The sequence below is a fragment of the Pristis pectinata genome, chromosome 5, assembly GCF_009764475.1.
Source record: "Pristis pectinata isolate sPriPec2 chromosome 5, sPriPec2.1.pri, whole genome shotgun sequence".
Taxonomy (NCBI): domain Eukaryota; kingdom Metazoa; phylum Chordata; class Chondrichthyes; order Rhinopristiformes; family Pristidae; genus Pristis; species Pristis pectinata.
Window position 1 is genome coordinate 115,406,451 of NC_067409.1, and position 18,298 is coordinate 115,424,748.

Consider the following 18,298-nt stretch of genomic DNA (forward strand, 5'->3'; position numbering starts at 1 on the left):
TCTGTGTACTTTATTTCAATGGACAAAGCTGCAATGATCTTGGTTCTGGAGTGGAAACAGCAAATATTGACCAGATTCTTTTCATCTTGAGCAGGAAATCCTTTTGCAATCAGACTTGTCTCCTTTCTTGTAGGTGGTCATGAATTCTGTATCTCCAAGATCTCCTGGCATATTCTCATCTTGCAAGACAACAGAAAAAAATGTCATGCATTCATGGGAGAAGCAATTTCCTGCCAATGTTTTAGTACTTCATTGGGATTAAGGGCCTTGCTGTTTTCCAGTTGTCAGATGGTCTTTCGATCTCTTGCAGGGCTGACAGAGTGCGAGATTGTCATTATGTAATGTGCTGTTGTATGGAGTTAAGCACACTCACAAATCTGTAAGAACATCTATAAGTATGCAGAAATACTTAGAGAAATAAAGGACTGCAGAAATATTTAGCTTGTACAGTCCGTTTTGTTACTTCAGATCAGCATTCTGGAGGACAGATACTTATCCCATTCACGTAAGTACTACTAGTTTATGCTGAGGAAGTCAGTTGAATACATGCAAGAACCACTGAAATACGCACTAGTAGCAAAACAAAAATGCAAAGTAAAAACCGTAAAATGCCAGGAGAAGCATTCTCCACAAAAAAACCTCTTAATCTTAATGGGGGGGGGGGGGGGGGGGGGGGGGGGGGGGGGGGGTAAAAAAAGGGAAAAATGTGTAAGCACAAATAAATACTAAAGGGGACACTCAATGCATCCCAAGTAATTTATAAAAGCCAGATCACAATTTTTTTTTAAAATGAAACTTCAATGATATTACCAGCCCTAACCAAATTAAAGAAAGCTTTCAAAGTGAAAATAATTCCATCACAATGATGAGTAACCTGCCAATTTTGCAACACCTACAGCTGAGACTTGAAGCAGCCATGCTAACTCAAGCATTGAAATTATGAAGCCCCTATATGCCATACAGTGATAAACAATAGCATAGAAGATTTTGTGCAGCCTACATCTGTCAGCATGTTCATGCAAAATTAACTTTTCCCAGACATTTGATTAATTTGGTTCATACTTTAAGCATGCACTTCACATTCAGATTCAAGGAAGAAAATAATGCCAATATTTTTCTACCATGTTGGCACATTAGGTTTGTTATGGTTGTGCATATGCTGGAGAACACCTACTTTGTATTCAACTGTACAAATTGCTTCATCTACCAAACTGTGAAATGCAAATACTCACAAAAAAGTACCAGTATTCCTAATTGTACATCAAATGGGAATATATCAGCACTACAGTCAAAAAAACTGGAATTATGAAAAGATAGTAATTCTTATTGAAAATACCACATCATCTGCAATGATACCATCATCAGACATTGTCTGTCACAGTTGCATGTACCCTTCTACTAGCATTTTACAACCACTTTTTCAATAAGCATTTGCATCCTGGAGGTCTATTCTTCTACATTTAAGACTTTATTGTGTCCAGTTCTAGTCCACATTACAGGAACTATGTGGAGGCTTGGGAGAGGGTGCAGAAGAGGTTCACCAGGATGTTGCTTGGATTAGAGAATATTCGTTACAAGGAGATGTTGGACAAGCTTAGATTGTTTTCTCTGGAACGTAGGAGGCTGAGAAGTGACCTGTTAGAAGTTTATAAAATTATGAGATGCCTAGATAAGGTAGAGTCTTTTTCCCAGAACAGAAATGTTAAATACTAGAGGGCACAGGTTTAAGGAGATGGGGGAGGTTTAAAGGAGATTTACGAGGAACAGATACAATGTCTAACAAGCAGTTAGATAGATACATGAAAAGGAAGGGAATAGAGGGATATGGACAGATGGGATTAGTTTAGATTGGCATCATGGTCAGCATAGACATGGCAAGCCAAAGGGCCTGTTCTGTGCTGTTCTTTGTAAATAGACTCCAGAAAGTAAACTCATTCACATGCCTTTCACTTAGCACAATAAGTACACGGTAAAGGAATAATGAAGATTTTAACTTGCCCTTCAGCAGAGATTACTGACGTCAACCCTACAAATGCCTACTTTCATTCCCAGTATTAATAAATCTTTGCCAAAACTTCCCTTCCACGTTGAATAATTTAATCTAGCATTAGTAAACCAACATAAAAGAGCTGGTACATCTAGTCAACTGACAGCTCTTCATTTCAAAAGGGGCAGTCTAATGGAAATTAAAATGCACCCAATGTAAAGAAAACAACACACTAGACAGGTAGGAAAAGGTGCAAAACTTAAATACCTAAATGATATTTATGTCCATTTTAAACAGAATAGAAAAATTACCCTGCAATGCCAAATATCTGTAATAGAGAGAAGTATTATGAAAATTGTTTACATTTATAAGAGGCACTTAGTTGTCCCACATACTAGAATAAATTCCAAGATGGGTATTTTCTTGCCATCTCTCTGCCTACCTTCCCTGGCCTTAATGAAAATTCCTTCTGTGCTTTTAGTTTTTGATCCATGCATTGAAATAATAAAGCCATACTGAAATCAATCTAACAACAATTTGGCATCATCATCTGGTACATCCATAGTACTAAAGCATTGTGACAATGGCAACCTAAACATCATTAATTTTCAAGACTAATCTTACTTACAACGGGCCCTACCTTAAATACAATTCCAATCAAGCACTGCAGAAGGCAGCTAACTTCAGCTGAATCCATCAATTTACAGTTTATGGAGAGGGACAAAACTGCATAAATGCAACTGCAATAATATCAATAAAGCCCTCAAAAATCTGGTAATTTGGCTTGCCATAAATCATTTAAATACAGTAATTAAAGACTCTAAAACATTGTTTAAAATCCCAGACTATAAAATTGATTTTAACTCCAAGTCTGGAGGATAGTTGAAAAACAACCCACCTGCAAACTGAGAAAAGCAAGTGGTGGTGCTTAAAAAAAAAGTAATACACAGTTATCAAGCTTCTGATCGATCATAAAGTTTGCTAGCACAAATTTCAGGAGACAAAGCATTCAAAAGTGAAGGAAGATGTCATTCCAAGAATCTATAAAAGTGTAAACTATTACTTTTCTATACAATTTGAAAGGCCAAGTAACACACAGATCAAGTACATATATTCATTACAAAAACTCAGTTATCTTTATTCAAAACATCACCTCCTTTTTGTCAATGACTTACATTATTTCATTTTGCAACTGTAATACTGGATTCTCTTGCTGGTATTGAACTCTAAGTCTACATAAGCAAGGAGAGGCCACAGGACAGTGGTGTTACCAGCTCCAGTAATGACATTCCCACAATGCTGTTCAGACACCAAGAAAGTAAATCAGTTTCCCTCAGAATTCTGTCAATTACCATATAGATAGCAACCAATCTCAGCAGTTCTACACTGCTGTATTTTTGGTATCCCTTCTGATTTTCTCCTAACACTAAACAATCAATCCTCACACAGGCCTCAGCTTCCTCCCCTACAGCCCAAGAAATTCCATCACTCACAGTACACTTACATTGTTTTTCTTTGGAAAAGATTATGCACCATTAAAACACTGAGGGAATATTGTACTCTTGGAAGCACCATCCTTTAAAAGAAATCATTGCTTAAGCCATGCCTTTTCCTGTCTTCTCTGGCAGATGTTACAGATACCAAAGCATATGATGAATTGCAGAGTTCTGCCGAGATTCTTGTCAGATGACATTCTTCTCTAATAATCACTTAAGTTAAATGACCACTTAACCCATATCTGATTACGGACTCATACACCATGGAAACAGGTGCTTTGGCCCACCACATATGCACCAACCATTGTTTCTTTTGCATGATCATAGAAAACTGGTAGCTCAGTTTACACCTGGACTATCTACAGAAAAGAAGATGAAGTATGGTATAAACAGAAAGCTGATTGCTTATTGACCATTTTGCCTAGCCACTCAAGGAGATCACAGTAGGAACAAAGTGTTTACCAGGTATACCAACATAACTCCAAATTTTCCAGAGTAATATACCAGTAATGCACATTAAGCAAGCAGGTAAAATGAGTGACAGATGTAAAAAAAAAGTCACAGGTGTGATGGATTTAAGTAGGTCTTGATCCTGTGTCACATAAGATTATTCTACAAAATAGGCTGAAATAGTATTGCATACAAACTTGTGGTGGGCTAAAAAATTTGGCTGGACCATGTTGAATTCCACTGTTTAATATATATAGGTAATTTTTACATGTATAGTGGTTGATATACCTCTAGTGGCTGTAAAAGATATAACTGCTTCTTAGCTGGTGTGTTCTTCCACCAGGTGAATGTTTTTTTCCATTGGTTGATTTTGAAAAAATTCTGCAGATGCTGGAATCTGGAGCAATACACAAAAAGTGCTGGAGGAACTCAGCAGGTCAGGTAACATCTATGGAGGGAAATAGACAGTCGATGTTTCGGGCCGAGACCCTTCAACAGACTGGAAAGGAAGAGGCCAGAAGCCAGAATAAGGTGGGGGGAGGGGGAGGAGGAGGAGCACACGCAGACAGGTGATAGGCAAGTCCAAGTGAGAGGGGGATGGGGGAGGGGATGTAATAAATTGAGAGGTGATAGGTAGAAGAGGCAAGGGGCTGAAGGAGGAGGAATCTGGTATTTATGTTAAAAAGCTCTCTTGTTCTCTCTTTCATTTATCTCTTTTGCCTCTCTTACTTTCCTGCGCTTCCTGTTTTCCTGTTCTTTTTAAGTTGCCATGTGCCTGTAATCATTTCCTTAGTTTCCTCAACTCTTAATAAAACAACTACGAAGCAACAAGTTTTTATGCCTCGTTCCTGACTCCAAAAAGAACCCAGGATCCAAACACCAGAATCCCACAAGCAGGCAAAGGTTGTTTTGAATAGGATTATAGCAAAAGACACACATAGAAAAATTATATGTGCCCACGAACAAAAGCAAAACCTTTGTTAATACTGTATTTGCAAGGGACATTTCAAACAATAGAAACTTTGAGTATCTTGGGAAGGTGCCCTGGAATGCAAGCATCATTTAATGTACAGTTAATGAGACTAGGGAGGGAAACTAAGAGCAAGACTCTAAAGCAACTGGTCAGGTTCCAGGGTTACACCCCTAACCACACTAGGAGTAGTGGCCATTAGCTCACAAACCAACAGGGCAATGCAGAGAGAGAGAGTGAGAGCAAGATTGTGGAAGCTTCAAAAGGAGATAATAGCACATGAATTCCAGTAGCCTTATTAAAGCAAATAAGTCCCAACCCTGAAGGTTGTACAGAAAAGACGAGGCATTTTAAGATGTCTGTATTGTGAGGAGACTCAGAAGTTATTCAACTTTGTTTCTCAACAGAAATTAACAGAATCAAAAATAAAAGCCAACACATAAGAACTGATTAAGTACATAAGACACAGGATAAAGCTATTTTATGTAAAGTGTGAAGATGGAGTACGTGCAGTTAACTTGGTGGGGAAAAAATAAGAAATGGCAAGTTGTTAAACCTGGCCAATTAGCATAATTTTTTCAAGTCCATACTTTTCAACACAACCAAGTAATAATAGAGTTCTGGAGAAGGGGTGCAGAAGAAGGTATCCAAGCACATCAACCCTGATCGAAGAAATCCTTGTTGATAATTACAGGGCATTGTTGACAAGGATTAAAAATAAATTTGGCAACCTCATCAAAGTGCACCAAAATTAAGGAATATCAAACTTATGGCCTAAATTGAACATGCAACAGTTACATGGCAAAATATCTTAAGCTTTTCATGGAGAACATGGAACGGTACAAACCATTCATAAATTGACTACAATTTATTTGCTTTAAATGCCGGAGCATGGTGACACGTTGCAAACTGCTCTCTACAGATCTACTCATTACCTTTACTATAATCGTTCTCAATGTAACTGCACCATGTAATGAATTGACCTGCACGGTCAGTTTGTAAGGCAAGCTTTTCACTGTACCTCAGTACAAGTGACAATAATAAACCAATACCAAGAAATTAGTTCCCAAAGCTTATTCCTAAACAGAGGCTAGTTTCAGAGAATATTCCTTTTTGAACATAGAGCAGTACAACACAGGAACAGGCCCCTGAGCCCTCAATCTCTGTGCCAGTCATGATGCCCCTCCTAACTAATCCTATCTGCCCACAAGTGGTCTATATCCTTCCATTCCCTGCCTGATCATGTGCCTGTCTAAATGCCACTTAAAATGCTCTTATCATATTCGCTTCCACCACCCCCAGCGAGTTCCAGACACCTACCAGCTATGCCCTCTAGTATTTGACATTTCCATTCTGGGAAAATGACTGACTGCCTACCTTAATTATACCTCTCATAATTTTATAAACTTCTATCAGGTCGCCCCTCAGCCCCCAACACTCCAGAGACAACAATCTAAGTTTATCCAACCTCTCCTTACAGCTAATACTCTCTAATCCAGGCAGCATTCTGCTGAACCTCTTCTGTACCCTCTCCAAAGATGACACATCCTGCAAGAAAGACAATTAGCAGGAGTGGAAAAAAATTTAGAAAATGCTAAAAAGGCAAAGATCTTCAGAATCAAAGCATGTGGCAAATGGAGGAAATTAGGATGATTTCCAAGAGCAGGAAATTGAAAGTCAGAAGACATGCCAGTATTGTCACAATCAATCAAGGAGGAATACATCAAATTTATTATGGATAATGTCCCTTAGTCTAAAACTACATGATTGCTCCTGGCCCACCCACCCTATTTTTGTGCATGTATATGATTATCAACCAGATGGTGAAATGAAATTAGTAAAAAGCATTGGAAATAAACAGATGAGAATGAAGTAAGATGTTGAAAGACATTGGACTAAATGAGGGTGTAGACACTATGGCAAGGAATGATTTGGAACCAGAAGCATACAAAACTACTTTTAAATGATCTGTTGAACACATTTCAAATTCAGTTCTTTTGATACATTGAGAGTCTGAATTTTGAGCAGGATTTTGAAAATCACATTCTATTAATCCAGAACGCAGAGATTACCTTCCATTAAAACGCAATAACAAAAAGTCATCAAACTGAAACATTAATTGTCCCACGGATTCTGCTTGTCCCGTTGAGTACCTCCGTTACTTTCTTTTTAAAATTTTCATTTTTCCATCATCTATAGTATTTTGATTTTAAGACTCCAAAATTCCAGATCCAACTAAAATATTTAACTTCAAATTGCTGTTTCACCTTCAGAGAAACACATTGGGAGGAGGTCCAGTCTTCACCAAAGCACAGCGATCAACACTAATTATCTGTAGCCGTCAACACCCACGTGCGTCAAGATTTATCCACCAAGAAAACAATGCCAGAAGCAATCTTGTCAAAGTATGAGTTCACATTATAGAAGGAATGAGTGCAAAGTACATAAAATACCTGGATTTACAGAGATGAGAACTCCAGTTTCAGAAGCAATGTGGTGTAACGTTGAACAGTCATATTATCGAACTGCCAATTATGTTTGCGTTAAATTGGTATTTACAAACTAACGTGATTTTTCTCCTCGACATTCTTGCGAATGCAACAGGGCAAGAACACCCAGCGGGCTACATCATGAATTACTAACAAACCTGTTGTTGAGAATTTCACCAGCTCAGAGCAACTATTACCGTCTCTCCGAGCAGTTGTAAAACCGGACGCATCCGCAGAAAAATGTGTAACCGGTAGGTAATTTACAGCAAATTATCTCCCAACTACTGTGAAGTCATTCCAACACACCGAGAACAACCTCATCGCTTCAGATTATGCATCTGGTAATATCAAAGCCGGGCTATGCAAAATTAAACCCACTTTTAATGTTACACGTGGATTAATCTCCCCCCGTGCTCGCACATGAAGGGTTTTATTCAGTGACCAGGCGCACTCTGTTTCCTGAATGAGGCAGCCCGCCCTGAAGCTGCATCCACACCCCCACCACTGCCCCAGTGACGGGCACCAGTACTAACCGTGTACTCCACACAACGATTTAACATGGTCACAGAATGAACACCCCACAACGGGACAGCAGTTAAAACACCTCCGACCGAGCCACCCTCCACGTTGCTCTCGCACACCCCCAGACAGCCCACAAACTTTCACATTGAAAACGCCGGCTTATTACGTTCACTGCAACATTACACTTACATACAACACACACACGGCTCTCGCAGCCATTAGTTGAAGCAAAAATCACCAGAAAGGAACCGAGTTGAGATGCGGGCAGGGGGAGGATGAAGCCACAAGTACGAGCACAGACCTGTGTGCGAGCGTGTCCCCGCGCCCGCCCGGCCCCACAACCGGCGAGCCCCGGCCCGCCGCCGCCGCCGCCGCCTTCCACAGAGCCGAGCACGGCGGGCGACTGGATCCCAGCGGGAAGTCGGGCTTCCCCTGACAGAAGATGGCGAGGAGACAGCAGCGGTCCCGCCGGCCGTGCGGCGTCACGTGGTGCCACCGACGCCGCGGCCCCGCCCCGCGCCGAGGGCGGGAAGGAGGAGGGGCGCTGAAGCCCGGCCGGGCGGGAGGGAGGGGCGCTGAAACCCGGGCGGGGGGGAGGGGCGCTGAAGCCCGGCAGGGGGGAGGGGCGCTGAAGCCCGGCCGGGCGGGAGGGGGGAGGGGCGCTGAAGCCCGGCAGGGGGGAGGGGCGCGGAAGCCCGGCCGGGCGGGAGGGGGGAGGGGCGCTGAAGCCCGGCAGGGGGGAGGGGCGCTGAAGCCCGGCCGGGCGGGAGGGGGGAGGGGCGCTGAAGCCCGGCCGGGAGGGGGGAGGGGCGCTGAAGCCCGGCCGGGCGGGAGGGGGGAGGGGCGCTGAAGCCCGGCAGGGGGGAGGGGCGCTGAAGCCCGGCCGGGCGGGAGGGGGGAGGGGCGCTGAAGCCCGGCCGGGCGGGAGGGGGGAGGGGCGCTGAAGCCCGGCCGGGCGGGAACATGCGTCAAGATGCGGAGCCGCAAAGCCGGCGCGGCGGCCGTCGAGTGCGGGCGGTCGCCTCCGACTAAGGGACGAGGGACGTGGCTCCCGGTGTGTGCATGAGTTGGCCGCCGCCCTCGGTTGTTAACGCGCTGGCAGTGCCTCAGTGATGCCGGCCGCCCGCTGCAGAGGGGCTGAAGTGACCGAACTGAAGTACAGGAGGGAGCCCCGCCAGTGTCTCAACCAAAGTCGGTGACTGAATGGTGGACTGACTGTGGGGCAGCGCATTAGTGTGTGGTGTGCTGGTAAAGTCACGGCTCAAAGGGACTGAGGGGCACCGAGGGCCGGGGTCCTTGCTCTACTCCGTCTATCAGTCGGATCGATTCACGGCAGAACACTGAGGTTGTAAACTGATCAATGGCAATTAATGTTTTATCATTCGGCAACAGATCCAAACACAGAGCGAAGTGAATCCCCAGTGGTGGAAAGCGATGGAAACGAGGTCCAAAGTCACCTGTTCATCCCAAGCATTCCACACTTACCGTATGTTGTATCTCAAATTACGCATACCGCATCTTAAAATGTTTGGTGAAAGGAACACAATTGAAACTGAAGAAATCAAAACTATCTGTTTCCACTGTCTCCTTATTGTGCTTGTTCAATAGATTTACCACACGCCCACTGAAATAAGGATTAGCTTTGTTCATTACGTCTCAAGTGCATTCTGTGGTCTGTTTTTACTGTTTGACCAGATGAAACGCATCATCATCGCCTTCATATCGGATTTCTCTTAAAACCCCAAGTATGGCTCTTGATGGTGTATGGGCTAAATATAAAAAATGTGCCAACCATCCATGTTTGATAAGAGTATTTTGACGGCTGGCAAAATTACAATTGATGTGAAATAATTGATCCCTGAAATAAGCAATGAGAGGTATCTATTACAGCTAGGGTGCATTGGTGGTGGAGGGGGTGCCTCCTCCTTGATGTTCGCTATCATTGCACCATGGTCAATCCATTTGGAGCTGTTTAGCAAATAAAACAGCCCATGCCTGAATGCAGCAAGATGTAGATAATAGTGGATGAGATACTAATCAAGCTGTCTGCTTTGTTCTGGATGGTGTTGAGTACTGTTGGAGCTGTATTTATCCAGGCAAGTGGAGATTATTTCACCATGCTCCTGACTTGTGCCCTGAAATGTTCTGGGGTGCCTGGAGGTGAACCACACTGTAGGATACCTGGCTTCTGACTTGTATTTGTAGCCTCAGTATTTATTTGCCTGGTCCAGTTGAGTTTCTGATCAGTGATGACCTCCGGAACATTGATGGTGGGGATCTTGGCAGTGGTAATACCATGTCTTGGTATGAATGTTATTTTCCTAAGTATTATTTACATCTTGCTGCATTCAGGCATGGGCTATTTTATTTGCTAAACAGCTCCAAATGGATTGACCATGGTGCAATGATAGCAAACATCAAGAAGGAGGCATCCATCACTAGGGACCCTCACCATCTGGGACACGCCCTCTTCACATTACTACCATCAGGGAAGAGGTACAGAAGCCTGAAGACCCACACTCAATGACTTAGGAACAGCTTTTTCCCCTCTGCCATCAGATTTCTGAATGGTCCATGAACCCATGAGCACTACTTTGTTATTCTTTTTTCTTGCACTAATGTTTTGTAATTTTTATGTCTTTGCACTGTACTGCTGCTGCAAAACAACAGATTTTACGACATACAAGTCTGTGATAATAAACCTGATTCTGCTAGAAGGATGAAGAATGTGAAGCAGGTTGGGCCCACGACACTGCAATGAAGTCACTATCAAGTCACATCAGTAACTCAGCTCTTTGGTTATGTTTAGAACAAGGCTGTAATGAGGTCTGAAGCCAAATAATCCCAGTAAAATCCAGACTTGTTGCGGTGTTGCACAGAGCTTTGATCTGATCGCTGTGAAACTAAGAGTTATATCCATTTCATACACAAAGCATAAGAAGTATTAGATGAACTGAAACACAAAAGTCAGCAAAAAGGGTATGATGTAGTGTTCGTCACTGGGACCTGACGGCTAGATGCACACTGCAGGTGAGCAAGTCTTTAGAAAGGACAAGAAAATTGGAAAAGATATAGTAATAATGAGAAGGAACACTTTTAAGCATCAGAAGGAAGTAAAATTAGTAAGCTTAAGCAGGCAGAGGGTAAACTTGAACTAAAAATAAGGCTTCAGTGAAAATTGTATGTAGACTTGCAGATAGCTTCAGTAAAGAAACAGGCCACAGAGACACAGATCAGAAAAGCTTATTACAAAAACAAAGAGCAATTATGATAGGAAGCTTTAATTTTTCACACTGGAGGAAGCAAAATAGCATCAATCCCAAAAGAAGAGTACCTCTTGTGCATTTTTGATAGTTTTCTGGGACAATATCTACTTGAACCAACAAAAGAACTGACCACCTTAGATTAATAATGCATGATGAGCCTGAACTAAACATGAAGGAATGGCAGTACAGCAGGGAAGATCAAATTGGGAGAGATCAGTCAAAAATTGATGCTATAGACTGGTTGGAATTATTTACAGGTGAAATTACAGATGAACAGTAGAAGGTATTCAAAAAATATTTGGTATATTACAAGACTTGTATATACCCTAAAAAACCAAGAGCTCAGTGATCTAATTGGATAAAAATTCTTGATCTAAAAGGGCAGAAGATTAGCATAAACTAGAATAACCAAGGCATAGAACAGTAGTGATTCTGTAAAATGAGAGAGAAAAAGAAAAATTATAAAGCGTTTTATAAATAGAAGATAAATTCTGCCTAAAAATAATGATAACTGCAATTGATATTTGTAATTTGAAATAAGAAAATGACAGATTTGCTGAATGGTTCCTTTATTGCAGTCCTCACTCCAGCAGACAAAGATAAAATACTACAAACACAAAAAAGTGAAATCATAAATCATAAGGTAAAACTAATGAGATTCAATATATTTAAAACATGGTGATGATGAAACTAGTGAGGTGAGGTGAAAACAGACAGATTTCCAGGACTTGATGATTTCTACCCCAGGTTATTAAAATAAATTTGAGGAAATTGCTATTGTCTTGGTCATGATCTTCCAAACCAGCACTTGATTTAGAATTGCCCCCTTAGAATGGAAACCCAGATTAATGTCACCACTATTTAAAAAATCAAAAGAAATAAGGTCATTGTGTAGCCACTTGTGGAATACCAGTTATGGGGAAATTGCAATATCTTGTTATTAAGGAATGTTACTGAGTATTTGCTGACTATGTGCTGATCAGAGTGAGCCAGAATGAATTTGTAAACTGATCAAATGAGTCTGGATGTTTTTATGTAGAGTTAACTAACATGTGAATGACAGTAAATGTTAATAATGCAGACTTGCAGAGAGATCAACAAGGTTCCACAGAATGCATGGAATTGAAGACAACCTCTTGGCTTGAACTACAGGAGGTAAGGATAAAGAGCATGCACTCCAGTTGGCAGAATGTGACGTGGTATGCCTAAGGAATCTCAATTGTGACTGCAACTAACAACCATATTGTAATTGACTAAAATGAAAGAATCGTAAGAAAGATTAAAGTTTGCTGCTGGTACTTAAATTGGGTGACTGGTATAGTAAAAGATGGGACAGAAAGTTACAGAAACAATGATTGAGTGGGTAAAAGAGTGTCAACTGGAGGGAAGTGCACAGAACTCCAGTTGACACTCTTTTACCCACTCAATCATTACATTTTTGTAACTTTCTGCCCCATCTTTTACTATGCTATTACTAAGGAGAAGGTGCTTGGGAAGTTGAAAGGTCTGAAGGTAGATAAGTCACCTGGACCAGATGGACTACATCCCAGGGTTCTAAAAGAGGTAGCTTAAGAGATTGTGGAGGCATCTGTAGTGATCTTTCGAGAATCGCTAGATTCAGGAATGGTTCTGGAGGACTGGAAAATCGCAAATGTCACTCCACTCTTTAAGAAGGGAGGGAGTCAAAAGGCAGGAAATTATAGGTCAGTTAGCCTGACTTCAGTGGTTGGTAAGATGTTAGAGTCCATTAATAAGGATGGGGTTTCCGGGTACTTGGAAGCACATGATAAAATAGACCAAAGTCAGCATGGTTTCCTTAAGGGGAAATCTTGCCTGACAAATCTGTTGGAACTCTTTGAGGAAGTAACAAGCAGGCTAGACAAAGGAGGGTCAGAGGATATTGCTCACTTGGATTTTCAGAAGGTATTTGACGAGGTGCCACACATGAGGCTGCTAAACAAGATAGGAGCCCATGGTATTACAGGAAAGGTACTAGCATAGATAGAAGATTGGCTGACTGGCAGAAGGCAAAGAGTGGGAATAAAGGGGGCCTTTTCTGGTTGGCTGCCAGTGACTAGTGGTGTTCCACAGGGGTCAGTGCTGGGTCCGCTACTTTTCATGTTATATGTTCATGATCTGGATGACGGAATTGAGGGCTTTGTGGCCAAGTTTGCAGATGATACAAAGGTAGGTGGAGGGGCAGGTAGTAGTGAGGAAGCAGGGAGTCTGCAGAAGGACTTGGACAGGTTGGGAGAATGGGCAAAGAAGTAGCAGATGGAATACAGCGTAGGGAAATGTATGGTCATGCACTTTCGTAGAAGGAATAAAGGTGTAGACTATTTTATAAATGGGAAGAGAATTCAGAAATTAGAGGTGCAAAGGGACCTGGGAGTCCTAGTGCAGGATTCCCTAAAGGTTAACTTGTAGGTCAAGTCGGTAGTAAGGAAGGCAAATGCAATGTTAGCATTCATTTCAAGAGACTAGAATATAAAAGCAAGGATCTAATTTACAAGGCATTGGTCAGACCACATTTGGAGTATTGTGAGCAGTTTGGGCCCCATATCTAAGGAAGGATGTGCTGGCATTGGAGAGGGTCCAGAGGAGGTTTACAAGAATAATCCCGGGAATGAAAGGGTTAATGTATGAGGAGCATTTGATGGCTTTGGGCCTGTACTCACTGGAGTTTAGAGGGGGGGGGGGCGGGTGTGGATATCTCATTGAAACCTACCAAATATTGAGAGGCCTAGATAGAGTAGAAGTGGAGAGAATGTTTCCAGTAGTGGGAGACTCCAGGACCAGAGAGCACAGGCTCAGAATAGAAGGACGTCTCTTTAGAACAGAGGTGAGGAGGAATTTCTTTACCCAGAGGGTCGTGAATCTGTGGAATTCATTGCCACAGACGTCTGTGGAGGCCAAGTCATTGGGTAGATTTAAAGCTGAAGTTGATCGGTTCTTGATAAGTGAGGGTGTCAAAGGTTACAGGGAGAAGGCAGGAGAATAGGGTTGAGAGAGAAAAATAAATCAGCCATGATCAAACGGCAGAGCAGACTCAATGGGCTGAATAGCTTAATTCTACTCCTATGTCTTATGGACTTAAGTGTGAAGTCATCCACATTGGTTCCAAGTTCAGAGAATTTGTAATTCTTATAAATTATCATAGCATAGGTAGCATCAAAAAAAAATGAACAGAAGTGGCACAGCCAATAAATTTATGTTATCTGAAACAAAAGGAAATATCAAATTAAAGTATGATGTTGTTCTAAGTGTTAATTACATATCTTGGAATCTCTGTGATCACAGGGCCTGGAAAACCTCAAGCATACTTGAAAAACCTTGTGTTCCCTCTCCACTGACCCTTTTGATGTAGACAATGTCTCATGAGAGAGGCAAGCAATTATGCCAAAAAATCTCCTTTACTATATACTGCCTGGACACGTGGACAACCACTTTGGCGAGGTTTCAAAGTCCTTTGATGAGGCCCCCAGAATTTTGTTCCATTTATCCATTTTTCAGGATTGAGCATTGCTGATGAGGCCAGCATTCATTGCTGATCCCCAATCATTCTTGAGAAGTTTGTGGCTTACCACCTTCTTGAGCCACTGCCATCCTAGAAAAGGTACTCCCACAATGCTGTTGGGTAGGGAGTTCCAAGACTTAGACCATATGATGATGAAGGGACGGGTTGTCTTCCTCTGTATACTGTATGGCCAGAGATCAGGTGCTCAGTACTAAAACTGAGTAGCATCCATTTAAATCAGTGGAAGAAATGCTGCAGCCCCTTGAATCCCAAGTAAACGTAAACTTTGGACTCATCCAAACATCAAAAGCTGCAGACAACCTAGAAGTTCATGCAATAATCTACAAGTCATAGCTGTCAATCTGTATCAACATCTCTGCCAGACAGTAAATGGAATGCCTGGCCTTGCCAAATTGTTTTCTAATTGGACAGAAGTCACAAGCAGAAAGATTGAGGTGGTAATTCAGAAGTCCCTCAAAACAAGAGGCCACACTGCACGACTAACTGCACCCAATGATTGCAATACAACCAACATGTCATCTTTGTGCTGTCTGCTAGTTCCAACATTTCCAATAAAAATAATTTTAAAAGTAGCTTTCAATAAAAATAATTATAATTAACCTCTGCATCTAACCAGAGTTAACCTTGCAGATAATTGACAGAGAAAGCCAGACTGTTGCTTAAAGCCAATCTGTATCTCTTAAAGCAGAGATGCTTGGTAGCTGGAACAAGCAGTGGGAGTCATTATTCAAGTGAGTCTGTTCTAGGAAACATTGAAGTGTGTGAAAGAAAGCTAGCTCAAAGATTTCAGGTACTACAAGGGAAACATTAGTGCAGGAATTGGTCAGTAGAAGTCATGAATCTTTAGGAGGTTAAGAGTGCTTCCAGCCACATGTTTCCAAAACAGTTAGATGAGATAGCTGTAGAACACTACCATCATATTCAATGGGATATATTCCAAGCCAATATGGAAACTCAAACCATGGCATCCATTAGACACCATGGGCCATCTGCAGCAAAATTGTTTTTCACCACAATATGCAGTCTCATGGCCTGGTGTACCCCTTAGTTTATCACTGCTATCAAACCCACAGCAACCCTGGCAAATGGAAGAAGCACCAGGAACATCTAAAAACGAGGTGCCAATCTGACAAAGCTGCAACACTAGACTATATGCATATTAAACAGCAGGAACAGCATGCAACAGACAGAGGTCAGAAATCTCACAACAATAGATCATTGTATTTGTGCAGCATTTCCACTGCATACAGTCTTATAGAGGTTTATAAAATTATGATGGGCATAGATAGGGTAGATGGTCACAGTATTCTTCCAGGGTAGGGGATTCTAAAGCTCGAGGACATAGTTTTGTTGAGAGTGAAAATATATAAAGGAGATCTAGAGGCAATTTTTTTACACAAAGGGTGGTGGGTATATGGAAGAAATTACCAGAGGAGGTGGGAGAGGCAGGTACAGTCGCAGTGTTTAAAAAGCATTTGGACAGGTACATGGATAGGAAAGGGAAGGGAAAGAATGATATGAGCCATGGGCAGGGAAATGGAATTAGCATAGATATCCATTTTGGTCGGCATGGGTGAGTTGGGCGGAAGGGCCTGTTTCTGTGTTAAACAAGTCTATGACTCTATGATGACTCTTAAGTGATTGGGGGGAATTAAATAGCTAACAAGAGAAGGCTCCATAAACATCCCTTCTTCACTGCCTGACCATGTTGCATTCTGAAAGGAGAAAGCCATGATGGCTGTGACACACGGAGAGGGGTGGGTGGGCAGTGAAAGTGAGAGGTGCTTGCTTATAACATCTGCTGCTTATAAATCAGAAAAGAGTGTGTGTTGAGAGGGAAATGGGACATGAGCAAGAGGATTAGGTGTGAGCATACTGACATCTTTGACAGTTTCAGCCCTGCTGCTGGCCAGAACCTCAGCAACAGCTGCCCCAATAATGGCCAGTACTGTCTTCTCTATGAATGACATTTTGGGCCATGCAGCTGCGTCCGTCCCTTTCCAGTTCACCCCTGCTGTCTCGGGTTGTGCCTCACCTCATCCTGCAAGACTGAGGGAAATTTGATAGTGAATATTATGCAATCTTTTCAAAAGGTACATTTCAAAATACCACATTATCGGCATTAACATTAAAACGTAATGGAGTAGTGGCAGTGTGGATGCAAAATTGGTGAGGCCTCAGAAGCAGAGCATTTTCTTTTTTCTATGGTAAGTTAGTAGTTTCTCAGACAGGATGGATGAATACAGTGGTGGTCTCCGTAAATCAGTGTTATGACCACAGCTTTTTATTTTGTGATGCACATAATTGCGTATGTGTACAAAGGGCATAATTTCAAAATCTGCAGATATTATGAAACTCAGAAGTGTAATAAAGGATAAGGGTATAGGCAGACGAGAAAATGGGTAGGCTCATAGCAGACATAAGTGCAGAGTGATCAAATGGATGTAAGGAATGCCGATAACAATATTAACTAACTGGTATAATATTGATGGTGTTACAGAAACAAAAATGATAAGATAAGATATTTATTTATTAGTCACATTGAAACACACAGTGAAATGCATCTTTTATGTTACTGAGAATGCCCATTTTATTCACACACAGGATGCAGATATTGCCATCTCTGAATACCCTTGAGAAGGCCTCATTTTATGGTGCGTCATTCTATGCATTCTGAGCTGTTTTTAGGATTATTTGAACATCTGGTCATTGGGGAAAAAAAATCATGTTCTTATGTTATTATTTAAATCTAATACAATTCATGCTCCCTCATGCACAGTACTTAGAAGAATCAACTTGCATAATTTTATGTTTATGAATCTATGCTGTGACTAATCTTTCTACATACAAAGTGTCCTTAAAATTATATTTCACTGGAAGTTACCAGTCAGACCAAGACACATGAAGAAAGGTCATTTGTCACAATGATTTTGAATTAGGATTGTTCACAAACATTTAATCTTGGAAAGCTTTCATTTGGTTCCATGAATAGCTAAGCTTATAACCTAACTGCCATTATGATGGAGTTTTTTATAACAACTTGTGCAAAGTTCATCACGATGCAACATTTCAAATGGTTCACCATGATTAAAAAACAAAGCCTCAACCCTTTACCAGATAAATCCAATCAGGAGGTGCTTTAAAAACATTTATGATGTTGTTGATTATTATGTTATCACTCATACTAAACCACATATAATTCACAAAATTCTCCATGAATTTAACACGAATAATCAAAACACAAAAAATTGAAAGTAATGTTATAAAGTGCACTAACTATTAAATTTGCTTCTCAAATTTATGCACTGATTTGTAACAGTGAAACCAAAATAATAAAAAAAATAGACAGGGATCTGTGTTGAGAGATTTAACTTCATGTGCTAATGCCTTTTTCCATAGTGTTTCACCAATAAAAATCTGTTTTGCTAAAATCAAATCATTTGTTATAAATCACTTCAAAGTTTTGAAAAAGTGTAAAAGCAATCTTAAAATGGAAGTAACTGACAGGACAGAGTTATGTAAAACTTGAGTTCAATATGATCGGTCAGAAATAGCCGCAGTTGTGGTGCAGCATGTTCGA

The 18,298-nt window shown here is 41.3% G+C and overlaps 2 protein-coding genes across 5 annotated transcripts in view; one reads left to right on the top strand and one right to left on the bottom strand.

Annotated features, from left to right (window-relative positions):
• LOC127570453 (protein PALS2-like) overlaps positions 1–12,367 on the bottom strand; it is a 105,100-nt gene extending 92,733 nt beyond the window's left edge. Inside the window, exon 1 of one of the 4 annotated variants that reach the window (XM_052016060.1) lies at positions 9,400–12,367. The gene's annotated coding sequence lies outside the window, so the exon portion shown is untranslated. Of the gene's footprint in view, positions 1–8,103; positions 8,191–8,215; positions 8,425–9,399 lie in introns of those variants that run through there. The other 3 variants (XM_052016054.1, XM_052016056.1, XM_052016055.1) reach the window with 3 other exon arrangements.
• LOC127570450 (uncharacterized) overlaps positions 1–18,298 on the top strand; it is a 111,427-nt gene that overhangs the window by 50,162 nt on the left and 42,967 nt on the right. The window lies entirely within an intron of this gene.